The sequence below is a fragment of the Rattus norvegicus genome, chromosome 19 (genome assembly GCF_021556685.1).
Source record: "Rattus norvegicus strain SHRSP/BbbUtx chromosome 19, alternate assembly SHRSP_T2T, whole genome shotgun sequence".
NCBI classification, from domain to species: Eukaryota; Metazoa; Chordata; class Mammalia; order Rodentia; family Muridae; genus Rattus; species Rattus norvegicus.
In genome coordinates, this window is record NC_141552.1 from 40,555,734 (window position 1) to 40,580,834 (window position 25,101).

At 41.6% G+C, this 25,101-nt stretch overlaps 1 long non-coding RNA gene and 2 pseudogenes across 3 annotated transcripts; 1 reads left to right on the plus strand and 2 right to left on the minus strand.

Moving 5' to 3' along the window:
- Window positions 1-237: 237 nt before the first annotated feature.
- On the minus strand, window positions 238-2,031 carry Eif2s1-ps2 (eukaryotic translation initiation factor 2 subunit alpha, pseudogene 2; annotated as a pseudogene).
- A 3,519-nt stretch (window positions 2,032-5,550) lies between these two features.
- Window positions 5,551-24,487, plus strand: LOC108348923 (uncharacterized). 3 transcript variants are annotated; one of them, XR_015643593.1, is made up of 3 exons: window positions 5,551-5,720; window positions 17,641-17,767; window positions 23,208-24,458. It is a non-coding gene; the product is annotated as an uncharacterized LOC108348923 (long non-coding RNA). The 3 variants fall into 3 exon arrangements; XR_015643595.1 differs by lacking the exons at window positions 5,551-5,720; window positions 17,641-17,767 and adding exons at window positions 18,220-20,863; window positions 21,521-21,630 and having other exon boundaries at window positions 23,208-24,478; XR_015643594.1 differs by lacking the exons at window positions 5,551-5,720; window positions 17,641-17,767 and adding exons at window positions 20,705-20,863; window positions 21,521-21,692 and having other exon boundaries at window positions 23,208-24,487.
- Window positions 8,662-9,053, minus strand: Rpl22l3 (ribosomal protein L22 like 3; annotated as a pseudogene).
- Window positions 24,488-25,101: the final 614 nt, after the last annotated feature.

The window sequence follows — 25,101 nt, forward strand, 5'->3', positions numbered from 1 at the left end:
GCCCAATTTTAGGACTGCTGTTTGTCAAATCAAGCCACTCCCTTAAAAATGCTTGAGGTGTTAGAGCCACTATGTGAAAGCAACTGACATGAAGGAGGGCATTTAGATTCTGGCTTGTCGAATACTTAAATACTTGGAAATAAAAATATTCAGCTTTAATGTTTTCAATACTGGAAAACTTTCAAGTCTAGGGTTTACAGCCAGAAAGGGCTGCTTCATACTGCTTCAATTGGACTGTTTTCCAAAAGGTTAATCTTCAGCTTTGGCTTCCATTTCTTCTGCATCATCATCTCCATCCACCTCTGCATTTTCTCTCTCAAGCCGTTCCTGCTGCCTTGCAAGTTCAGTCTCATCTGTCTGTGACCACTTTGGGCTCCATCTGAACATTGAATACTCCCCTCTTCTCCTCAATCTTCTCTTTGATGACTGCCATAGCCTGATTGGAGGACAGAGAGTCCTTCTGTCCTCTCTAGGGTCGTTGTCATCACATACCTGGGTGGAGCTATTAGATTAATCTTGATGGGTGTGGTTTCTGTAGAATAATTCAAACCTGCTCTCAGGGCTTCTTTTACGGTATCAATGCCTTTGTAACCATAGCAAGCTACTTTAATATCTGCTCAAATCTTGACAGCTTGTGGGGTCGAACGCCTATTAATATTGTTAATGAGTACTTCTCTGTCATCTTCATTCAAATCTAAACTATCCAAGATAGATGGGTCCGAGACTGCATGCTTAAAGGCATCATAGGCACCATATCCAGGTCTCTTGTACTTGTCATCAAAGACCCAGGCAGTCTTCTGGAATAGGCTTTCCAGCTGCTCATCCTTGGTATACTCTAATACCTCAGCAACATGGCGAAGAATGTTATAAACAGTTTTGGACTTTGTGAATTTGTCTTCACATATGATTTCTTCCTCTGGAGAAACTCTTCTTTTTGACAAATCTATATATCCTTTTTCTTTATCCACTCTAATGACAACTACACATTCATTTCTGCCAATTCGGATCAGTTTGTTTATAGAATGGATATATCGTCTGGATAGTTCACTAAGAAGAATCATGCCTTCAATGTTATTATATTCCAACAAGCTCACATAGGCCCCCATTTCAGCAATGGATCTTACAGTCACCATCACTACATCTTTCACCTCAGGAAATTTGTGTTGATAAAATCTACAACTTAGACCCGGTATTCTGAAGTGTATGTGTGAATCCCGAAATAGGGTCCCACGCCGGGCTCCTTAATGGCAATGATGAGACTCGGAACATCGACACCGGACTCTCTGTATATACTTTCATACATTATTTCTACACCCAGGTATATTTACAACAGATAAATGTCTGTATGTTAGTGTGTGGCTCTTTTATATCATGTAGTGAGACAGGTTGTGGTAATATAAAATTGTAAAACAAACTCATGATATTTAATTGCTACATTTTTAGCTCTAAAGGTTTTTGACTCATCTTTCATTGATGATGATTTTTATGGTTTCCAATTATTTTCTTATTGTGAACAGTGACACAATAAATATTCCCATGAGTAGGAATGTCATGATATATATTTTTGTAGAATTGTTCACAATTAGGTAAGTGCTATGGCTTTTCTTGGGCAAGGTAAGCATGTCTTTAATACAAATCCCTAAAGAAGAATTACTTTTCAGATGGCAATTTCACATATCAGTTCTGTAGGACAGCTTTAGAAAATCACGTATCCGTAGGATGACATGTTGTTTTCAGACTTAGCTATACTGAATAACATTTTTTTTTATGTGTGAGGTCATAGAAAATGTCAGCAATATGATAGGTCTAAGCTCCCCACAAGTTTAATGAGGGTTCACAGGAAGCTCTCCTTGAGTGTGTTCATGAGGTGAGATGCAGGTTATAGAGAGGAAGTGAAAACATGCAAATGTCCCACCTCAAGTCAAGTCTGCTACTACTCCCATAGTGAAAAGCAGCTATAAGGTAAGTCTAGACTGGTGGGGAAATAGTAGCCAAATGCGAATTAGGATAACCTGTGTCATCAATCAACATCTATATCTTAAAGGGACCAAGGGGTGGCTCGGTGGGAAATGTGCCCTGAAGTGGGAAAAGTACAAACATGAAGACCTGCATTGAATCCCAGGATCCCTGTAAAAGCAGGGCATGGCATAAGCTATGTACTGGCTAGTTTTAAGTCAACTTGACACAAGCTAGTGTCATTAAAAAGGAGGGAGAAGTTGAGAAAATTACTCCAAAAGATATAGCTGTGAGACATTTTCTTTCTTTCTTTTCTCCATCTTTATTAAATTGGGTATTTCTTATTTACAGTTCAAATGTTATCCCCTTTCCCGTTTTCCAGGCCAACATCCCCCTAACCTCTTCCCCTCCCTTTCTATGTGGGTGTTTCCCTCCCCATCCTCCCCCCATTACCGCCCTCCCCACAACAATCCCGTTCACTGGGGGTCCAACCTTGGCAACTAGTGATGCATGGGTGAGGGCCCAGCCCTGGTCTAGTGGTCCTGAATTCTATAAGAAAGCAGGCTGAGCAAGCCAAGAAGAGCAAGCCAGTAAGCAGTGATCCTCTGTGGCCTCTGCATCAGCTCCTGCATCCAGGTTCCTGCCCTGTGTGAGTTCCTGTCCTGATTGATTTTTTTTTTTTATGATGAACAATGGTGTGGAATTGTAAGCCAAATAAACCTCTTTTATCCCCCAGGTTGCCTTGGTCATGGTGTTTCATCATGGTAATTGTAACCTTAACTAAGACAGCCTAAAAGCATAGTTGGGGATTTGCCCTTGCCAGAAGACTAGTCAAAACAAAAGTGGGCTCCAGGTTCAGCAGGAGACCATTGTTGTGGTTTGCCCTGAGGCTACTGTATTTTGATGCTAATTCCACTGCTCCAAGGACAGCTGCCTAGTCAAGGACTCAGAACTCAGGTGACTTCACCAGAACCACCTCTTCATTGAATTTGTAAAGTACTGGTGGGGGGGGGGGGCAGGTAAAGGATAGAAGGAGGCCTGTCATTGGAGGAGAAGGAAGGATGGGCGGAAGAGAAGTTTGAAGGAAGAGGAGACTAAGGGAGAGAGGAAGAGACTGGAGGGAGAGAGGGGCAGAGGAGCTGTGGCAGGACAAGATGGCAGGTGATGTTAAGATTCTGCTCTGTGTATTTACAGGTGTTATTAATGTTCTCAAGGGATGGATGGTACTGGGCTTTGTATGTTTAAGTGGGCAATTATATCTTACCAATTGGGTCAAAGATGAAGACATTATGTACGTTAATACTTCTAACACTTCTTGGGGCCAGGACTGACAGGCCATAAAGATAAAGAAAAGGAATACAGGAACCAGCCCAGGCTTCTAAAATCCTGAACGCCCCAGTCAGCACGTACTCTTCTGCTGTGCTGTAATCTCACTGCTATGTTTGAATGAGTCAATCACTTATAGCCGCGTCAACTCTCCCCCTCCCCCTGTTCCTCACCCTATAAAAACCCCTTGCTTCTAAAAGTCCGGGTCGACACCTCTGTCTCCTGCGTGGGATACGTGTCGGTCTGGAGATCACCGTAATAGATCTCTGTAATAAACCTCGCCTTTGCTTATTACATCCAAAATGGTCTCTCTGTGTCTGGGGTCCGCGATTTCCCGAGACTTGAGTAAAGGTCTCTCTCTGACTGGGATCTTTCATTTGGGGGCTCGTCCGGGATCGGTGTTTCCTGGGGCGCCCCATCCTGAGACTCGAGCTAGGATCTTTCAGTTGTGTGTTCTTTTATGTGAGGGTTTGAGTGTAGGAAAGTGTGCGGTTGGGATGTGTTTCCACCAAGATATCTATCTTGGGGCACCGCAGTGCAGACCAAGTGGGGTAAAAGACACCGTTACTTTTTTTATTTTTATATTTTTACAACAACAGGCCATGACAAAACCAAGAGAAAATACATGAAGAAATGATTCAAGAAGATATTCTGATATTAATCTCTAATCTATACATGCACCTGCATGGATTAACAAACTGTGTGAACTACAAACACATATGTACATACATGATCAGCTACACAATTAAAAAATAATGGAGTGTCTGTTACTTGGATCTTAACTGTTGTCCCAAGATCTTAATACTTAAAGCTTGGTCATCATCTGATAGCTCTTACTGATGTGGATGGAACCTCCAGGATATGGGGACTGCTGGAGGGAACTGAGGTTCCCAGGGATGTGACCTTGGATGTGGTGTTGGGACTTTGACATTCTCGTCTCTGTCATGGAAACTGTGAAGTAGTTTCTGCGATTGCAGTCTCTGATGATTTGCCTTACAACAGGTCCAAAGCAATGGGATCAACCAGCTTTGATCTGAAAGGTCCACGACTGACTGTGAAGAAGACAAATCCTCCTTTGGAGCTATCATACAAGTGTGTCTGCATATCAGCAACATTAACACATCGCTAAGTTGCTCTGTCATGGGATAAGGAACACTGGTTGTATCAGTGCCTTACAAATGGATTTCAGAAACAGAACCCAATTTCCTAGTGTGAGAAGTTAAGAGCACAGCCCAGTATTACTGCTGTGACCTTTGTCATTTCCTTCTTATTTTTGCCATTATGCTCTAAGACTCATGGCCAGTTTCATTATGTTTGTCATTTGGGGATTGTATAATTTTCTCAACTATTCATAACACTTGGGTTCTTTTTATAACTTTAATTAAAGCAACTTTAGTAGTTTGTGTGTGTGTGTGTGTGTGTGTGTGTGTGTGTGTATACTTACTGTAATCATATTTTGTGATTTATGTCTACTGATTTAGTCCATGAGTTAAAGATATATAGTTTTGGGGCTTTGTCTTATATTTGCCCATATTTATCCATTATCTCTCTCCTCTAATTGAATGCTGCTATTGAGAGCTTTGAGGGAGATAATCTTATTCCTCATCCATTCATTTAAATAGTTTAGAGCTTCTGTACCAGGTAGCAGGAATACAGAAGCAAATAATAATGTATACCCAAATACTCCTTCTTGGGTTTGAATTTGGTGGGAGGCCATCACTAACCCACACAGAGTTGGTGGATGTGGTGTGGTCTTCAGAAGACAGTCTTGCAGAAGATGGCTTCATCACAACAACACTGGGAATCCACAAGTGCTGGGTTTGCCAACCATGAGAGTGAGCCTCAAGCATCCCAAGGCTGTGAGGGTATAGAAGATGGTGGTTTGGGAATAGTGTATGAAGCAGGACCAGAACATGAGATTCACCGGATGTTTTCAGATGTGATGTGAGAACTGTGTTGGCTTGGTAGAACTAAGTATTTATATGGCTAAGTCCAGTTATAAATTACTTGGTATGAGGGCAGTTAGTCATCTGCTGAGTGTTCACATGGCAGAACGTGAGGCAGCCTGGGTGGGAGAGAAGAGCAAACTCACCATCACAAGCACTGCTCTCAGAATTGCACTTCTGAGCGCCTAAATCACAGAGTGAAATCCAAGAGAGCAACTTCTCAGAAGTCTAAATCAAAAATATGCCAACCCCAAGAGAGCAAACCCTCAATAGAGACATTCTAGAATCTTAACTTCTTGGAAACCACAGTTCTACTCCCTGCCCCCTCCTTCGTTTGAAAGGTTACACAGGAGGATTAGGAATCTGAATTCTGGGGAAGGGGCTGGTAGATTTTTGGTTTTTATATGATGATGACATTATGTTAAGTAGAAGGATTGCCTGAGAAGCTGGGATGGGTGTTATTGAGGATGGGCCTGAGGTTTTTGCTAGAAGGTATTAATGTGTGGTGGGATGGGTGGGGATGATCCTGTTTAGTGTGGGTGCCACCACACAACAGGTCTGGGCCTGTAGATTTGCAGGGATCTATTTTCTTCTCTCATTATGTATGATTGGCGCCTTCAGATGTAGATTGTCAGGGTCAGCAGCAAAGATTTTTACTTGCTGAGCCATCTCACTGGCCCATACTGTAGGGTTATATGTTGCTGTCTTTGACATAGGAAGTCCTGGCCTTTATTCTCCAAAACATACATCAGTGGCTTGGGGGGACCTCAGACAGTCAGTGTCAGATTGAGAGGGATATGGTTAGTTCTTAGTTTCTAATGGAAACACATCCTTAAAGACTGCAGATTAAACCACTCTTCAAGTGAAGCTGCAGTCGCTCAAGGTCCAAGAAAAGGAAAGGCTGACTAAGAACTTCTCTGTCCTTCTCTGCCTTTTGTTGTTACCCCAAGCAGTATCTTCTGCTTTCTTTTGCCCCTTTCCTGTACAATCAGACCTCTTCCTCCCCTCTCATAGCTCCCTTCGTACTTTATGTGTGTGTATAATTTATATATATATAAATTATATATATATATATATATATATATATATATATATATATATATATATATATATATATTGTGTGTTCATGTGGCTGAATTTGTGGGTTGTTTAAATTTGGTTTCTGTCTTATAGTATCTTGTTTTCTCCATCTATGGTGATTGAGAGTTTTGCTGGGTATAGTAGTCTAGGTTGGTATCTGAGCTTTCTTAGATGCTGTAAGACACCTGTCCAGGCCCTTCTGGCTTTCATAGTCTCTGAGGAGAAGTTGGGTGTAATTCTGATAGGTATGCTTTTGTATGTTACTTGGCCTTTCCCCCTTGCAGCTTTTAATATTCTTTCTCTGTCGTGTAGATTTTGTGTTTTGATTATGATTTTTATGTGGAAGGAGGATTTTTCTTGTAAAATCTAATTGGTGTTCTGTAAGCTTCTTGTATGCTTACAGGTATCTCTTTCTTTTAGGTTGAGGACTTTTTTTTCTATGATTTTGTTGAACATATTTTCTGGTCTTTGGATCTGAGTCTCTTTACCTTCTTCTATTCCTATTGTGCTTAGGTTAGGTCTTTTCATGGAATCCTAAATTTCCTGGATTTTTTGTGTCAAGAATATTTTAGATTTAACATTTTCTTTGACTGATGTATCTGTTTCTTCTGTTATATCTTTTACTCTTGAGATTCTCTCTTCCATTTCTTGTATTCTGTTGATGATGCTGGGGTTGGTGGTTTCTCTTCTCTTTCCTAAGGTTTTCATCTTCAGAATTCCCTCAGATTATGTTTTCTTTATTGCTTCTATTCCAATTTTCAGGTCTTGAACTGTTCTATTCATTTTCCTCACCTGTTTGATTTATTGTATTCTCCTGAATTTCTGAGAGATTTATCCATTTCTTCTTTAAGGGCACCAATCATCTCTAGAAGGTGGAATTTAAGGTCATACCCCAAACAATACAGAGGTATGCACAGAGCAAATTATTTCTACCTTATTTCTTTTTTTATTAGATATTTCCTGGTTTCCTGTCCCTAACTTCCTGAACCCATACCCCATACCCCTTCTTCTATGAGGGTGTTCCTCCTCCCCAACCGCCCAACCCTTCCTGCCTCCCCACCCTGACATTTGCCTACACTGGGAGTCTACCCTTGGAAGGACCAAGGGCTTCTCCCCCTGTGCATGCCCACAAGGCCATCATCTGCCATATATGCAGCTACAGCCATGGATCTGTCCATGTGTAGTCTTTGGGTAGTGGTTAAAGTACCTAGGAGCTCTGGTTGGTGGCACTGTTGTTGTTAAGGGGTTGAAGCCCCTTCAGATCTTTCAATCCTTTCTCTAATTCCTCCAATTGGGACCCCATTCTCAGTTCAGTGGTTTGCTGCTAGCATTTGCCTCTGTATTTGCTATGCTGTAGCTGAGGATCTCAGGAGACAGCTCTATCAGGCTCCTGGAAGCATGCACTTCTTGGCTTCATCAATATTGTCTAGGTTTTGTGATTGTATGTATATGGGCTGGATCCCCAGGTGGGGCAGGCTCTGAATGGTCATTCCTTCAGTCTCTGCTCCAAACTTTGCCTGCATATCTCCTCCTATGAATATTTTTGTTCCCTCTTTTAAGAAGAACTGAAGCACACACACTTTGTTCATCCTTCTTGAGCTTCATGTGGTCTGAGGATTATATCATGGGTAATTTGAGCTTTGGGGCTAATATCTACTTATCAGTGAGTGTAGACCATTTTTTTTTTTTTTTTTGTGATTGGGTTACCTAACACAGGATGATATTTTCTAGTTCCATTCATTTGCCTATGAATTTCATGATGTCATTGTTTTTAATAATTGAGTAGTACTCCATTGCATAGATGTACCATATTTTCTGTATCCATTTCTCTGTTGAAGCACATCTGGGTTCTTTCCAACTTCTGGCTATTATAAATACGGGTGCTATGAATATAGTGGATCATGGGTCCTTGTTATATGTTGGAGCATCTTTTGGGTATATGCCCAGGAGTGGTATAGTTAGGTCCTCAAGTAGTACTATGTCCAATTTTCTGAGGAACCCCCAGACTGATTTTCAGAGTGGTTGTACCAGCTTGCAATCCCATCAGCAATGGAGGAGTGTTCCTCTTTCTCCACATCCTTGCCAGCATCTGTTGTCACTTGAGGTTTTGATCTTAGTCATTTTGACTGATGTGAGGTGGAATCTCAGGGTTCTTTTGATTTGCATTTCCCTGATGACTAAGGATGTTGAACATTTCTTTAGGTACTTCTCAGCCATTTGATATTCTTCAGCTGATAATTCTTTGTATAGCTCTGCATCCCATTTTTTTATAGAGTAAAATGATTTTTATTTGCTCAACAAGTCTGATTTTAGGTTTCTTTAGCATATTTCAATTATTAAAAGCAAAGGCCAATTAGTCCTCAGACTCTGAACCATCTTCATCTTGACTAATTTGGAAATAATGAAGTTCGTAAGTCTCCTTGTCAGATGCGACCACATGAAGCCAATCACAGAGATTATTCTTCCTAAGGTATTTCTTGGTAAGATATTTCAAATACCTTTTCGAGAGCTGTTTCTCAGAAACAACTGTGATTTTATTCTTCAGGCATTCAATGTGAACAACATTTCCAAGATTTCCAGTTTTTCCATTGACTTTAACCTTCTCCTGTAGAAACTGTTCAAAATTTTCAGAATCAAAAATTTCATCTTCTACTGGATGTGTAAGGTCCAAATGAAACCTCCAGGTTGACTTCTTAGGCTTCTTGTCTTTCCGTGGTGCCATGTTGAGCAGCAGCCGTGGGAAGAGCTGTATCTTATTTTTAATTGGGTTATTTGATTCTCTGGAGTCTAACTTCTTGAGTTCTTTGTATCTATTGTATATTAGTTCTCTATCAGATGTAGGATTGGTAAAGAGCTTTTTCCAATCTGTTGGTTGCTGTTTTGTCCTAATGACAGTGTCCTTTGCCTTACAGATCCTTTGCAATTTTATGAGGTAGTGTTTGTCCTTGTCACTGAGGCTTGTTTCCTGTTTGCAGCAAAATGCTGGGTCCTCTTTACATATCCAGTCTGTTAGTCTATGTGTTTTTATTGGGGAATTGAGTCTGTTGATGTTAAGAGATATTAAGGAATAGTGATTGTTGTTTCCTGTTGTTTTTGTTGTTAGAGATGAAATTATGTTTATGTGGCTGTCTTCTTTTGGTTTAGTTTCAAGGAGATTACTTTCTTGCTTTTTCTAGGGTATAGTTTCCTTCCTTTTCTTTGAGTTTTCCATCTATTATCCTTTGTAGGACTGGATTTGTGGAAAGATATTGTGTAAATTTGTTTTTGTCATGGAATATCTTGGTTTCTCCTTCTATGTTAATTGAGAGTTTTGATATAGTAGCCTGGGCTGGCATTTGTATTCTCTTAGGGTTTGTATGGTATCTGCCGTGGATCTTCTGGCTTTCATAGTCTTTGGAGAGAAGTTTGGCCAATTCTATTAGGTCTGCCTTGTATGTTACTTGACCTTTGCCTCTTACTGCTTTTATTACTCCTGCTTTTGTTTTGTGCATTTGGTGTTTTGAGTATTATGTGACAGGAGGAATTTATCTTCTGGTCCAATCTATTTGGATTCCTGTAGGCTTTTTGTACGTTTATGGGCATCTCTTTCTTTAGGTTAGGAAAGTTTTCTTCTAGAATTTTGTTGAATATGTTTACTGGCCCTTTAATGTTGGTGTCTTTGCTCTCCTCTATACCTATTATCTTTAGGTATTATCCTTAGGTAGTCTGATGATGCCAGGTAGTCTTGTTTCCTGTTGCTTAGGTTCCTGTGCTTGCCTCTTGCCATCAGGTTGTCTCTGGTGTTGGCTGGTCTTGCTGTCTCTGACAGTGGCTTGACCCTCCTGTAGGCCTGTGTGTCAACACTCCTGTAGATCTGTTTTCTCCCAGTTGGATCTGGGTACAGAGAACTGTGGGACTGGGTTGGTTCTAGGTGCAGGCAGAAACTGGAAGGATCCTCTTCCTGACTTCTCCTAGGTTCCTGTGTCCAGAGAGCTCTAGGCATGTTCCTCTTGACCAGGAATGTAAGCAGAAGTAGTGGTCTAACCTGAGCTCTCAGGATTGTCAGTATTTCTGAGAATCTAGCTCTCTCCCCCACGGGATTTGGGTACAGAGAGTTGTGGGCCTGGGTCAGCCCTTGGTGCAGGCAGAAACTGGAAGTGTCCTGTCCCAGACTCCTCCTGGGTTTGTGTATCTTGAGGGCTCCAGGCAGGTCGATTGGAGCAGAAGAGTTGGTCTTACCTATGCTCCCAGGTGTGTCAGTGCTCCCGGCATCTGGCTTTCTGATCTGGGCTTAGACAGAGACTGGAAGGATCCTCTCCCTGAGTGCGAAGAGCAAATTTTTAATAGTGCTTATGTTGTGATCAATGAATGATAGAAGAATTTCATAAGTATAGCCTGTGTAGAAAATGAGGGTGAATATGTTCTCCAGGAAGAAACGGATGTGTCTAAGATGACACAGGTAGGAATCCATCTTGATGTAGGACTTTGCATGTGGTAAGTGGCTGTGAACTGCATGTCCCATTTCACCCGCTGCGTTTTCATATGCTTTTATATACAGCTGATATTGAACACAGGCTGGACTACAGCCCCAGCCTTGGTTGTGTGGTTAAGTCGGGTTCTTGCTCCTTGAGCTTTTAATCCTTCTGCATCAGCCTTCCAAGTAGCTCTGATTATGCTCTTGGCCAACAGGCCTGGCGGCATCTTCTTTTACTTTTTTCTACTATTTTAAATGGTCAACATTTTGTCATGATTCATCTTTTGAATAAATGACATAAAAATCTTTCCATCACTCTATTATGTTCTATGCAGTTTGGAAACGTGGTTATGTCAAGTGATTTTACAAAGCCCACTCAGTTCATTGGTGTTTGGCTTACATAAAAAACTCTGAAACTTACTAAAGGAAGGATGTCCCTTTTATACTTCCACATTTGTGAGACTTAAAGATGTCTGATTTCTGTCCTATTCTTTGAGCACAAGAGCATGGGATACTGACCTAGCAGTGTGTGATCTATTTCCTCGATGGGTCTTGGCTGTCTTCCATTGTATTTCACATGGCTATAGTCACAAAGCTGGTCATATAGGATTATCATTCACTATGATTTGTGTTAAAGCATGCATGCATGTGTGTGTGTGTGTGTGTGTGTGTGTGTGTGTTGTATGGGTTGAACTCAAAGCCTTGGCGATGTGGGGCAAACACTCTGTCAGTGAGATATATCTTCAGCCCAACATTTTACCTTTTGTTATTTTGTCTTTTTTTTTTTCAGAGCTGAGGACTGAACCCAGGGCCTTGCGCTTCCTAGGCAAGCGCTCTACCACTGAGCTAAATCCCCAACCCCAACATTTTAACTTTTAATGTATATTCTGCAAGTGTGTTTTGGATTTTTGATTCATGGTCTTGCTGTGTTCCCTAGGCTGGCTTCTGGTCCTGTATCCTCCTGCCTCTGCCTCCAGACTGCTGGGATTATAAACATATGCCACATTGTCTGGTGATACACATGACTATATAAAAATATTTCTCAAACTCTCTTCATTTATCTATTAAATATATTATCAGTTTTGAGTAATTATAATTACCTACTTTACTATGTAGAGTGGTCCAAATTTCCTTTTAAAAATATAAATAAGTGTTCGTGATGAAAAAATAATATTTACATAGTGCAGATAGAGACACACATAAGGATGACAAGAAAAGTGAGCAGTGACAGATGAGGGTCAACTTAAGTTGACTTGTCAGGAAATACTGCACGAGAAGGTGGCATGTAAGTAGACCCCTAAGTAGGGCTTGCAGATATTTGGGACTAGAGCTTCCAGTCATGGAAAAAATCAAGTATAAAGGCCCCTGGAAGAGGACATGGCAGGTACATGTGGAAAGGAACAAAGAGCAAAGGGAAGCTGGCAGATGAGTCTAGTAGAACAAGGGACGGCAAGATGTGGTGGGACCTTGTGGGTCAACTTAAGATGCTGGTGTCCCTTGGATGAAGGCGATCTGGCTGGAGCTTAATAATTTAGTGTCTTAATATAGCTATTCTGGTTCCTTACTGGAGCCTTTTTGTTTTTCCTCCATGGATCCTTGGATGTTTAGGCACTCTCCTCTCATTGGCACTTGAAACCACAGATTCTAGTGTGGAGAACAAGATAGACTTCTGTGACTCATGGCTCGTGCTTGGAGTTCTTCGCAAAGCTCCACAGCTCCTGAGAGAATCCTATCTAAAAGAGGAATTAATTTAATTTTTTTTACTCAGTCCATTCACCTAAATGATTTGACTCTATTTGGGAGAATGAAGATTATTGTCCATTAGTTAAATGAGAGCTTCTTACTCACTTGAACCTCAGAAACCTCTTGGGAGAAGTTATGACCCACACGCTAGCTGCTTTCTGACTTTGAACTGGCTTCCACTGTTTGGCTGAGATTTGAGTATTAGAATGAAACACTGATGTGCTAGTTGGGTTTTTTATTCAGTGATTGGAAGGAATCAAGTGGGCAGTGGTGGGACACCCTTGTTTGTACTTTAGAAGGAGAAAAAAATAGAGGCTCAGGCACGAACTCTAGGTTGCTAAGGAAATTGTTCTCTATTGAATAGAGGAGAAACTCTCCACTCCTGTTGACATGCTACAGGTTGATACCAATGGCCCCAAATACTTTGACCACAGCAGTGACTGCTGTCCTTTGTGCAGATGGGAACTTTCTACTACATTAAAATTCAGTGGTTCCTGATTTGTTTCTTCTGGAGTGTCATCTTGCCCCATAGCGTTTAATATTACCAGAGCATACCTCCTATGTCTTTTCACTGCTGAAGACTCCTAGAACCATGCTGACTTGGATTAGCACAGTTCAAAAGCAAGTGACAGAGGGCTGCAGAGAAAGTTCAGGGGATAAAATACTGAGCAAGAAGGCTGGATTCTGCATCTCTGGAACCTATATGTCTTGGGTGGGCACAGCAACCTGCTTGTAATCCTGTTGCATGGAGAAAAGAGACAGGGATCCCTAGGTCAAGCTGGCCAATAAGAAACTTGGAAAGCTCCAAGTTTAGTGACAGTCCTTATACTAATATATGAAGAAGGCAGCAATAAAGGAAAGCATCAAATCTCACATGAACTTATGTGCATCTATGCATATACACATGCCCACACACATGCCAACATGTATGCACACAGACACGCAGAACCTACAAACATATACCCACAAAGAAAGTACATACTAACATTTCATTCTTCTGGTTTTTGAGCAGCTTTTGGCTTTAGAGACACTAAAATTGCAATCTCATATCGACAGCCCTCCCTGATTAATTGCTTCACAAGAGAGAGAGAGAGAGAGAGAGAGAGAGAGAGAGAGAGAGAGAGAGAGAGAGAGAACACCCAGTTTGTTGTCCCTGTACAATTAAGAAGATCACTTAGATCACTTATCTGGGCAGTCAGTAGACATAAGAACGAGGACCCACCTGCTGAAGAAGTAGCTCAGTGGTCAGTGGTACGGTGCTTGCCTAGTGTGTGAGGCCCTGCCTTCAATTCATAGTACCATCAAAACCCCCAGATACTCAAACCAAGAAAAGCATTCTCTTGAAGGTTGCATGTTCTAAGTACTGTACATTAGACTTGAACTGAGGCAGCAATAATAAGTGGGGGTTGTCTTATAAAGTGGTTCTCTATTGCTTTTCCAAATACAGCCCGTTTTGAAGGCACTAAAGGAAAGGCATCCACACCCTGGTTGTTTCTCTATGTGCTGCTACCATCCAGTGTTGATTTAGCAGTGGAAGTCTGGGCAGCTGTCTTTGGAGGACATTGGGGGCTTGGGCAACACTGAGACTATTGTTTAGACAACAGAAGAAAGTCTCAGGAAGCAATGTAAAAAGTGGCCTTTAATATGACCTTTCTGGCATCTTGTACAGTGCTGATTATGTTAGATACTCAGTAAATATTCAATTAATGATTTTATGGCAATGGCACTGTAACATCATTAGGCATGGATGTTCACTGGGGAAGGAGGTAGAATTAAGAGGAAAAGGCAAACAGCTGGGTATAAAAAAGTCTGTGTGGAAGTGTAGAGAGAACCTTCTATACTCTGTGGAAGTACCACCTGTCAGTAAAAGTCTGACGGACAATGAATTGAGGCAGATTAGAAGGTGGGACATCCAGCAAAGAAAGAAAGGGGGAGGGGGGGGGAGAGAAGGATGGGGAGAGGAATTCTGGGAAAGAGTCCAGAGTGGGAGACTTTGCCCTGCACTCAGAGGAGATGGATGAATGAAACTGAGGGGGTAGCTAGCCACGTGGCTAACATAGACTAGAATAAACAGGTTATATAAGTTAACACGCTAGTCAGGGAATGAGCCAAAGTTTATGGCCTAGGCATTTATTCATAAATAATTGTCAGAGTCATTATTCTGGGAACAAAGGGGCCTGAAAGGAAGAGCTCATGGCTACATAGAGGTCTTAAGTAAATCCCATTTTCTTTAAGGAACCAAGGTGAAGGTTCCAAATGCTCAGGACTCCTAAGTACTGCCATGAACATGAAAAGCTAGGGCATTACACTATTGATCACCGAGGTCTTTGGTTTTCCTGTAGGATCTTTCTTCATTGATCATTTTAATTTCCCTGTGAAAGTTGTGCTTGTAGATGACAATGGTATTCATCCTAGGCAAAGAACACCATACTCAGACCAGGGGTGGGGGGGTCATCACTTCACTGATCACTTAATTCTCTTGAGGCTCGAAGAGTGCAGGGTCCAGCAATAGCAGTGTGGGGCATTGGGTTTGCTTCTCCACCTGCTCCCATCTATGCCTTCATCACAGTAATTTATCACCTCCCCAACAGTTGTCCTAAGATCAGCAACTCTCTGGATGTCCTAGAAACCTTGCCTTCATCCTCTAAGTCTTCACAAATACTTTCATAAAATGGTAGGCTATCCATCACAGTGACATTAGATTAAAACCGAAGGCAAATCTGAGATCTCATAGAGTGTGATGCCATTGAGAAGGCTTTGAATGTATCTGTTCGAGACCAGTGTGGCCCCCATGAGAAGCAGAGAGGATGGGTCTGTGCTGTTCCATTAAGCGAGGGTGTTGGTAATGATCGTATCCTCTTCCTTCTTTTCTCTTCTAGAATTTCAAGTGCATTAACATTTTAGCTAATGTATGATAGCACAAACATAGTAAATGTGTTTGAGATTGCCTAAAATCTGAAAGAGGTTGGAAAAAAGATGGGCTGAGATGAACATCTGCTACATTGCTGAGACATTAGTGATGATGTTTGGGTTTGGCACCGGAAGGGTGATGAGAACTGTGCTTGTCTTGAACATCTGTGTAGCAGACTCCTAGTGACATAATTTAATAGAGCAATGGATTTGCCCACTCGATTTGTCTAGTGGTAAGTTGTCACTATTGGTTTTTTGGAGGTCAAACAAGATAGTGACAATTTCAAATGGACCATCATACGTGTGTGTGTGTGTGTGTGTGTGTGTGTGTGTGTGTGTGTATGCCTTACTGGATAGTGTGCCCATGTATGAAGCATGTGGAGGCCAGAGGCTGGTGTCTGATGTCTTCCTCTACCACTTTTACCCTTAGTTTTGTTAAGACACACTCGCTCATTGAATGCTGAGCCACCCATTTTTGGCTAGAGTGGATAGCTTGCAATCTCTGTGTTCCGTTTACCCCTGTCTCCCCAGCACTGAGATTCCAGGTATGTACCACAGTACCCAGCTTTTACATGGGGATCCAAACTCAATGCTCATGCTTTAGAAGCACTATGCCACATAATTCATGTAGAAAACAGACACGCACACACACACACACACACACACACACACACACGCACACAAGTACAGACATGCAAGCACCATGTATACACATCTACAACTACCCACCCACATGCTCAAATGCACTCACTCATGCACACACACAGAGACACATATGCTCATGCGTGTACAAACACATGCACACTCACAGCACACACATACACACAGACATTTGTGCATACATGTATGCACTCACCCACATATGGATGTGCTGCCTGGAGGTTTGATTTCACAGACATTTGTTTGAGGTAGCGTCTTTGAACAGAGCTGAAAGGAGAAGAGGGGAAGGCAAGTGTCTTCTGGGTTAGTTGAGAAACAAACAAGGAAAAGAAAATGCTAGAAGCATAGGGAGAAAACACCCATTGTTTGGGTGGTGAAAATTAGAACATGGACAAGTCTCGCTCCTCCTGGGACCAGGGAATGGGTACCAGATGTTAGAGGAGGAGGGAGTACCACAAGAAAAACACTCAATCCCTAGCAGGCATCAGCAGGGATGGCAGCCTCATTGCCATAGGAGTCAATCTCCAGCTGCTGGCCCACTGCTCCTGGGGGATACTGCCCATCTATCTAAAAGTTTTAGCAGATCTTCCTTTAGTCTATGCAGTTACTTGCTAGCTTACCACGTGTTAACAGAAAGATTTTTAAGACTGTTTTCTCAGGGCTAGAAGAATGAGCTAATGGTGAAGAACACTTACTGCTCTTTCTGAGGACTCTGGTTGGATCTCCAGCTCACTCATGGGGCTCACAAAGACCCATAATTCTAGTACCAGGAGATCTGACACCTCTTTCTTACATCCATGGGCACTAGATGTGCATGATGTGCTGTTGAGGGTTGAGGTTGGTCTGATGCTGTTGTGCATCAAGTGATAAATACTGGCCCCTTAGATCTGGCTGTCTCCATGGAGAATCCTCAGGTGTAACAGCTTTTTGTTGTGTAAGCCGCCGCTCCAAGTTATTTCTGATTGGTTAATAAAGATGCATACAGCCTGGAGCTGGGCAAAAGAGAGAGAGCAGAAGGGAGGTTCCTGGGCTTGGAGGTCTCAGGTATGGTCAAGAGAGGAAGAAAGGAAGGGGGGTCGCCATGGGGTGGCGTGGATCATGGACACAGGGCCATGAGGGCTGCCATGATGGAGTAGGAGTAGCCCTGCGGCAGATAGTAGCCTGGAGATTTTGAGAAAACAGCATAAAGGGTTGATATCTGCCAGCCCTAATACTTTAAGGATACAAATCTGAAGGTCTCTGTGTCAGTTATTTGGGACATTTAAAGGCGACAGGTGGGTGAACAAACCCTTGAAATAATTTTAACCACTACAGTGTGCATAGAATGCATGCAGACAAAATAAAAATAAAATTAAAACTAAAAAAATCTTAAAATTTAAATAAATGTAGTGCTTTCTCATGGCATAAATAAACCGGTCTTTATAAATTTGGGCATTTTCTAATGCATAATATTTTAATAATGACATACTTAATAAAGAAATGGTTATTGAGTTTCATCTACTGAGAATTTGGATTATGACAAAACCTAGGAAATCAGGCTTGAAGATGCTTCTTCGTCTTGGACAGGCACTAAAGTGCACACAGAAGATGCTGCACTTATGATAGCCAAGGAGATTGACAGACAGCACAGGTTGAACCTGAGCTCCCACTGAGGCTGTGTCCTGTGACTGGGATGTGGTCCAGCAGCTCCCAGGTAAGGACCAGGGGCAAATCAAGGTTGTTCATGTACAACATGGGCACATGCTCAGATGTCCAGGTTCTGATTTTGTCACCTTATAAACATGGCTTGAGCACAAGACCAGGTAAGATTTATTACTCCAGTGAGACACCCAAAAGCATAGCCTCAAAAGTCAAGGGGCTCATTGATCAGCAACAGCCAAGTTGTGAAATGTGAACTATTAATGTATTAATTAATATTTTATATTTATTATATGCTACTATATATTAAATTATATTTTATTTATTATGTTTACCTATTTTATTTTATATATATATATATTTAAATTATTAATTGATATTGTAATACTATAATGATTAAATATTTACTTTGGGTACTTTTATAGCAATAGAATCCATTCCATCGATCAGTGAATTGATGAATTTATTGGAGTTACTTTCATAGATTTGGTTGATGGTTGCTTACAGAAGTGTGTGAGACCCCAAGCTAGCTGCATCACAGAACAGTCTACTCCAGTATGGGTGATGACAGAAGCTGTGTTCCTGCTGCTTCCTGAAGAACATGTGGGACGTTCAGCAGACTGGAGAATCTCACCCTGGCCCCAGAAAGTCTTATTGCTTTAGTAACCTTGGGGACAGCCTTTTGCATCGTGCAACTCTTGGGGCTTCCGGGGCCTTCTAACTTTCATCAATTTTCTGAATCTTATGATCCCCTCCTTCCTCCAGAAGGAGACCTTTCTAATAGGAGGAGAAAGGTACACCACAGTGGATGTGGAAGCCTTTCCCTGCATGGAAGAACAGGGAATGAATGACACAACGCTGTACTATTTAAGTCAGAAGCTTAATTTCTCTAACTGCTAATGTGCTATTTTAGATGTTCCTTCACATCAGTTCATATTTAAATAGCATTTGAAAATTTAAAAGCATAAAAACATTGGTGTGCTTGCGATGGCATAATTGAGTTTAATGAACTGGAAACCTAGATCCACTTACTGTGATATGTTTGCCTCTGTACAGGTTGGTTGATTGTGGAATAGCAGTGGATCTCACATAAGAGACACGTTCGGTAGGAAACTACCTCAGTGGAGCCCGTGTAGTTAGGGTAAAACTAGAACAGGTTCTGGAGCAGTCAATTCACTCATTCAAGAGTGTCAAAGTCATGATCCATTTCAGTATTCTATGGTTCAATTCATGTCCTGTATAAGAAAATTCTTGGGTCAGAGCAGACAGCAGTATGAGTCATATTGCTATCCAAAATCAAGCTTCTTAGGATTCTGGTTGCCCTCCCTTGGGATGTAACCTGGAAAAAAGGAGTAGATGGGGCTGAGACCTCCATGTACCTTTGGAGCACTAGCTTATGATCATGAGCCTTAAAAAATAAATATATAAGGGATTGAACTTCAGAGATAGAGAATATACTTTCTTTGAGGGTCCTAAATGTTGTGTAGGATGTATTCACAGTAAAGCAAATATGGTTCAGGTGCATTTCAAGCAAGCAGACCCCCTATGTTGTGTCTGACAATATTTACATATTTAGAATGTGGACAGAGGGCGTTGCCATTTAAAAATAGTCAAGAGTTTTGCTGTAGATGATTTTCATAGGAGATATTTTTAATTGCTTGAGCAATGCTACTCCTCTCAGAACCCCTTATTAAGAGAAGGTACCTCATGGGAAGTATACTGTGGCCCCATTTACTGCAAGCCACTCAACTACTGTCTCCTGAGAGGAGAGGGATTTGGATGCCTCAACAAGTTACGTGGAGAATTTCACGTAATGAAGTTTGATCAAGGGATTGAGAAGGCTTTGATGACAGGTATCTTTTTGTCAATGATGATACCTGAGGTCTTTGTTGGAAGAGGATGAACATGAAAGCAAGAGACTGGGCTGATGGCTTAGATGGGCTGCAGAAGTCTGTCTAGCATGTGGCAAGGCCTAAAGATGTCCTTGTCTAGTCTTCCTGGCAAAGCATGTGCTACAATAGTGATGATAAATGTGTGTGAACAATCATGGAATAAAGCAGTCTGTTCTCTAGGACTTGGAGAGGTTTGTACCATTTTGGATCCAAGTACTCCTGAGGGCAGAAGATATTTCTGTTCACAATTACAGCTTCCTGAGAATGGATAAGAGATGAATGTGTTAAAGTCTGGTGATGTCGGATGTGAAAAAGCACCCATAATCTTACACACTGCTCACCTGCTGTCGGCTGACCTGCTTCTTAGCCTCTTTCCCCCACAGTGATGGTTCTTTTAGAAACCCCCATTCCTTTGCACTGCTTGCTACCGTTTCACCTTAGCAATGTTCAAGCATACACTTGGAGTGTTTCACCAATTCTTCCTCCTGGAGGCAACTTAGTAAGAACTTGAAGTGTGGGAGAGAGTTAAGTGACTCTGTGGGGTGGGGTAGCCATGTTACATAACTTTTACATAACTGGTACTAGGAACTGAATTTTGGCCTCATCTCGAGCCACTCTGGTTCACTATAACTAAAATGGCTATCACCACGCACACCGAGACATAGATAATAATAGATAACCTCTCTAGTAGCAGCTTCCCTAGAGCCACCCGCCAGCCACCTTTTTGTCTAGGGAAGAGAGGTGAGGAGAGGGACCTGATAGAACTGTTTCCTTCTTTTTTGGCTTCTGACTGCATTGCCAACATCTTAGGTAGGAGGAGTATGAGTTGATCAGACTTAAAAACTTTTAGGGACTGTGATGACTATCCTTGGTCATCAACTTGACTACATCTGGAATTAACTTAAATCTAAAAATTACTGGACACACCGGTGAGAAAATTTTGCTTATGATCATTTGAAGTGGGAAGATCCACTTCTAACTCAGATCCTGGATGTATGAAGACCCATCCCTAATCCAGACCACAGCTTCTGCTAGAAGATATATAAAGTGCATGGGAGAAGCAAGTTCTCCCTTTGCATGCTTTCTCCCTCCCTCCTTAGCAAGTCTTTCCTTCACTGGCCTTAGATCTCACTTCTAAGTGAGATTCTGGGATATGCTGAAGATCAGCTGACACATTAGACTCATGGACTGAACAACTACTGGATTCTTGGACCTTCTCATGGTAGACAGTCATTGCTGGACTAGTTGGATCACAGCCTGTAAGTCATTCAAATCTCTCTCTCTTTCTCTCTCTCTCTCTCTCTCTCTCTCTCTGTTTGTCTGTCTATATCTATCATCTATCTATCTATCTATCTATCTATCTATCTATCTATCTATCTATCTATCTATCATCTATCTATCTCCATCTATCCACCATCTATCTGTCTGTCTGTCTGTCTGTCTATCTATCTATCTATCATCTATCATTTATTTATTTATATGGAGAGAGTGACAGAGAGAGGCAGAGAGATTCATTGTCTAAGTTCTCTTACTCTAAAGAACCCTGACTAATAGACGGAGCTTCCCTTTTCCTTTCAACCAGAAAAGACATTTGGAATGAATCAACGGTTCATGACCCTGGTTACATTTTGCTCTTCTGGAAAGTGTCCAGAGAAATGTAGTTCTTATGCCAGTAAAACAAGAAATTTATCATTTAAACTAGGACCCTCAGAGGGAAAGGATGTGCTAACAAGAATTAACAGATAGCAGTATCCCACAGCAATGGCACATACCACTCTTCTCAGGGACAATGGGACACAATTTCCCCCTATGAATTCCTGGAAACTATGTCTGAATTGCTCCAGGTTTAGAGGGAAAGGATGATTTTGTAATCTTTTATTTGTTTATTTTTATTTATTTGTTTGTTTGTTTTCTAGGGCAGAGTTTCTCTGGGCATCCCCAGTTATCCTGGAACTCACTCTGAAGACCAGGCTGGCCTTGAACTTGGAGATCTGCCTGCCTCTGCCTCCCAGTACTAGGATTAAAGGCAAGCACCACCATCACCTGGTTTTGAAATCTTATAACAGCAACTCACTCAGTTGTAAACCGGTGAGGGCTTCCAAATTTTTAAGACTTTCATTCTGTTTCTAACTGGGTCACACATCTTGCATGCCCAGAAGCCAATGGCTGTGGGAAGACACTTACCTCTCCAGTATTAGTGATTTGTCCTCAGTTAGCTTTCTTTAGTGTTCTTTCTGCACCCTCTTTTTTTCTTCCTCTTTCTTCCTTTTATCTGTAGAGACTGAAGAGAAATGGGAGAATAGTTAGAGGAATGTCCTGAGAGCCCTTCAGCTTCTTTTTTCTATGTAAGAAACTCAATTCTAAAGAAATCCCTCAGGAACAAAGGCCTACCACAGAGAAAGTAGATTAAAAATTATTGTGCCCACAAGGAAGAACATGTTTACGATTCCTGAATTCAGGTCATATTAGCAAGCAAGGATTAATGGTAGATCCAATTAAGCTGAGCACTGGGGACTGCAGGGGAAGCATTGTCCTGACAGTTACAGCCATAGCATCCTAGCATCTCAGGGAGGCACTGTGCAATCAGTTCTTTCTAGTGACCAAAAAGCTTCCCTAATTCCTTAACTGGATTCACTCTGGTCATGCAGACTTTATTGCTCTTCCTTATCCATTCATAAAGAATTGTGCTCATTTTAAGCACTGAAGATTATGTGCCACCTATGTGTTGATGGCTCATCTGTGGGCTCGGAAAGGTCTCCTTAGTCACCTGGTCTCATACCAGGTGACTTGCTTATTTAGAGGGCACACGACAAAGCTAGACAGAGGCCATCACCAGGGAGGATGACTTGAGATCATGTCTTTTCCTTTTTCTGTACTTAAGGTACAAAGGGTAGATAATCCCTAGGTGGGACCAGGGGAATTTAAAGACTGAAGTAGAAAGAATTAGAGAATCTCACTTTAAACATACACATACATGTAACTAAGGAGAAGCAGGGGCAGGACTGCTAGACAGTGGCAGGATCGTTGATCTACTTGTGAACTGTTAGTTACTGGCTCATAAGGAGGGGAGGGGACAGAGGGAGAAGGAGTGGGAAGAAATGAGAGAGAAGCACCAACACTGTGACAGACATTCAAATAAATGATCTCAAGTTGTCTACACTTCCTGACCCAGATAGATCCAGATGTAGCAGACAGATGTTTCCCTGTCAGAGAAGTGATGGATTAGAGAAGGGTAAAGCACTGGAGAGAAAAGAATGAAGGATCCACAAAAAGGTGTCATAGTAAAGCTGACTTTCAAGGAAGGCCTGAGAATAGCATTGCTGGATCCTGGCTTACCTTGACCCCTGAACCTACCTGTCATCCTGTTCTTTTGTGGAAGTGTTTCTGTCATTTAGGTAACTATCTGTTTTTGGCAAATACTCATTAGTACTTACATAGTTGTGTTTTCTTGCAAAGGATGAAAGTGGAAAGTGAATATAATGAGTTGTGTTATGCCCTAATATACTGTTAGGCTGGCTATTATTTTTCTCTATTTTGTGATAATAGGTTGTTATATCATTTTAATTAAAATAGATGATGTAAACTGTATTTATTTTTTGACAGATATGGCATATGGACCATTGAGACTAAGGATAAGCAAGATTTGACAGGAGAACAGATCACAGGCCCCAAAGGGAAAAGAAACCCAACTATGAAGTTAAAAATTAACAGGATAAAAAAGTAACCCAGGGAATGAAGCAGGATATGCAAAATTATATATGTAACAAGTGGCTGTTGTAGAAGTTCGTAGCACCCAAAGAGATGAGCTAATTTAAAGCTGAGAAGATGACTCGATAATTCCTCAGAGAATACCTAAAATCCCCAACAGTCCCTGGAAAACAGAACTCAGCAGTATGAAGCAACAGAGAATTCATATGAAACCATGAAACATACGTCAGACCTACTATGATGGATGCTATCAAAGGAACAACAGTGTCACTAAGGATACAGAGAAACTAGAAACCTTGTGTACTGTGACTGGGTATGTGAAATTCATAGAACTGTTACAGTCTGAGGCATGCCTCAGTCATGTCAACAGTCTGAGGTTTTGGCCATGCTAACTATGCAGATAACAGCACAAGCTCTAGAAGGAAACTACATTCAGCTGCTCAGCAAATGAAAGCATCTGGGACATTAACAAAGACCTGGTAATAAAGATGGACTAACAGCCTGTCGTTTTTCAGGTGCTGCTCCCAGACTACTTGATTTATGATTGCATTTAATCCAGGCAGCATTGAGTCTCGTAGATGGTTGCTTGGAGGAACACATAGCATGTAGACTTACCAAGATGGAGGGGAGACAGTGAGTTTATTTGTGGTGTGAAGATAATAGTAGCAAGACTGATCGGGACCTTGAGGACTGCAGAGGCCAAACTCAAACATCTGAATCCATCATGAGGTCCAGGAGAGGTCCAGGAGGGGCGTGGGGAGGGATGGCATAGCTTAGAGCTTCATTTGAACTTTATGTGCAGGGTAGTTTGGGGTTAGCCAAAGGCATGAAGTCCTGTAAAAAAGTTAAAAAAAATTAATGGGAGCTTTGATCATGGGAGGGCAGATACAGAAACACTAAAAACTGAGTGTGAGGGACATGAAGAAAATCAATGTCGGTAAGCTGGGAGACTGATTAGAGAACGGAGTCACTTCAAACTCTTGTATTTACTTTAATGCCTATGTACAACACATATCGAACTACGATTCGATACGTCAATACAAGGACTTACTTAAGAAAACCTTAGCACACACCTCGCTGTTGACGCAGAATAGACAATCATATAACATAAGTGTATAGAACAAGCTTTGTAAAACTCATTGACTTAAGAAAAATAAAGACTGGAGAAAAATAAAAAAAACCAGCCTCACAGGACACAGGCTTCCAAACCTCTTCAAGGAATGCGGTTTCACAGTGAAGCTTATGTAGGGCTTGATACTCTACCCTAATTGATTACATTTTACATAGTTAACATGCTTCTTCATATGCCAATGCAAAGCATTCCTAATTTCTTTTAGTGTTTTCTTTTTTGCCAGAATATTTTTATTGATTTTTGGGGGGAACTTCACAGTGTGAGCCCTGAGCACCCTCATGGCCCAGTCCTCCCATGTCTGCACCTCTACCCTTGGGGCCTCCCCCTTCCAACAAAAAGAAGAAAAAGAAAAAGGAAAATAAATCCAACTTGTGTTGCCTCTATACTCACTGGAGCATGGGCAAAGGGCCAGTGGCCACCTCGCTGAAGGAAACTGTGTCCTTCCCCACCTGCACCTTCCCCAGAGCCGTCAGTTGGGGAGAGCTACATTTCAGCATTCTTACCACAATTTTTTTAAGAGTTTTCTTCAAAGGTTCTCTGTCTAGGCTGTTACATTTTAGGGTGTGTGTGTGTGTGTGTGTGTGTGTGTGTGTGTGTGTGTGTGTGTTCAGGGCTTGTCACAGAAGCCTTCTATGTCCCTCTTTCTCAACTGTGGGT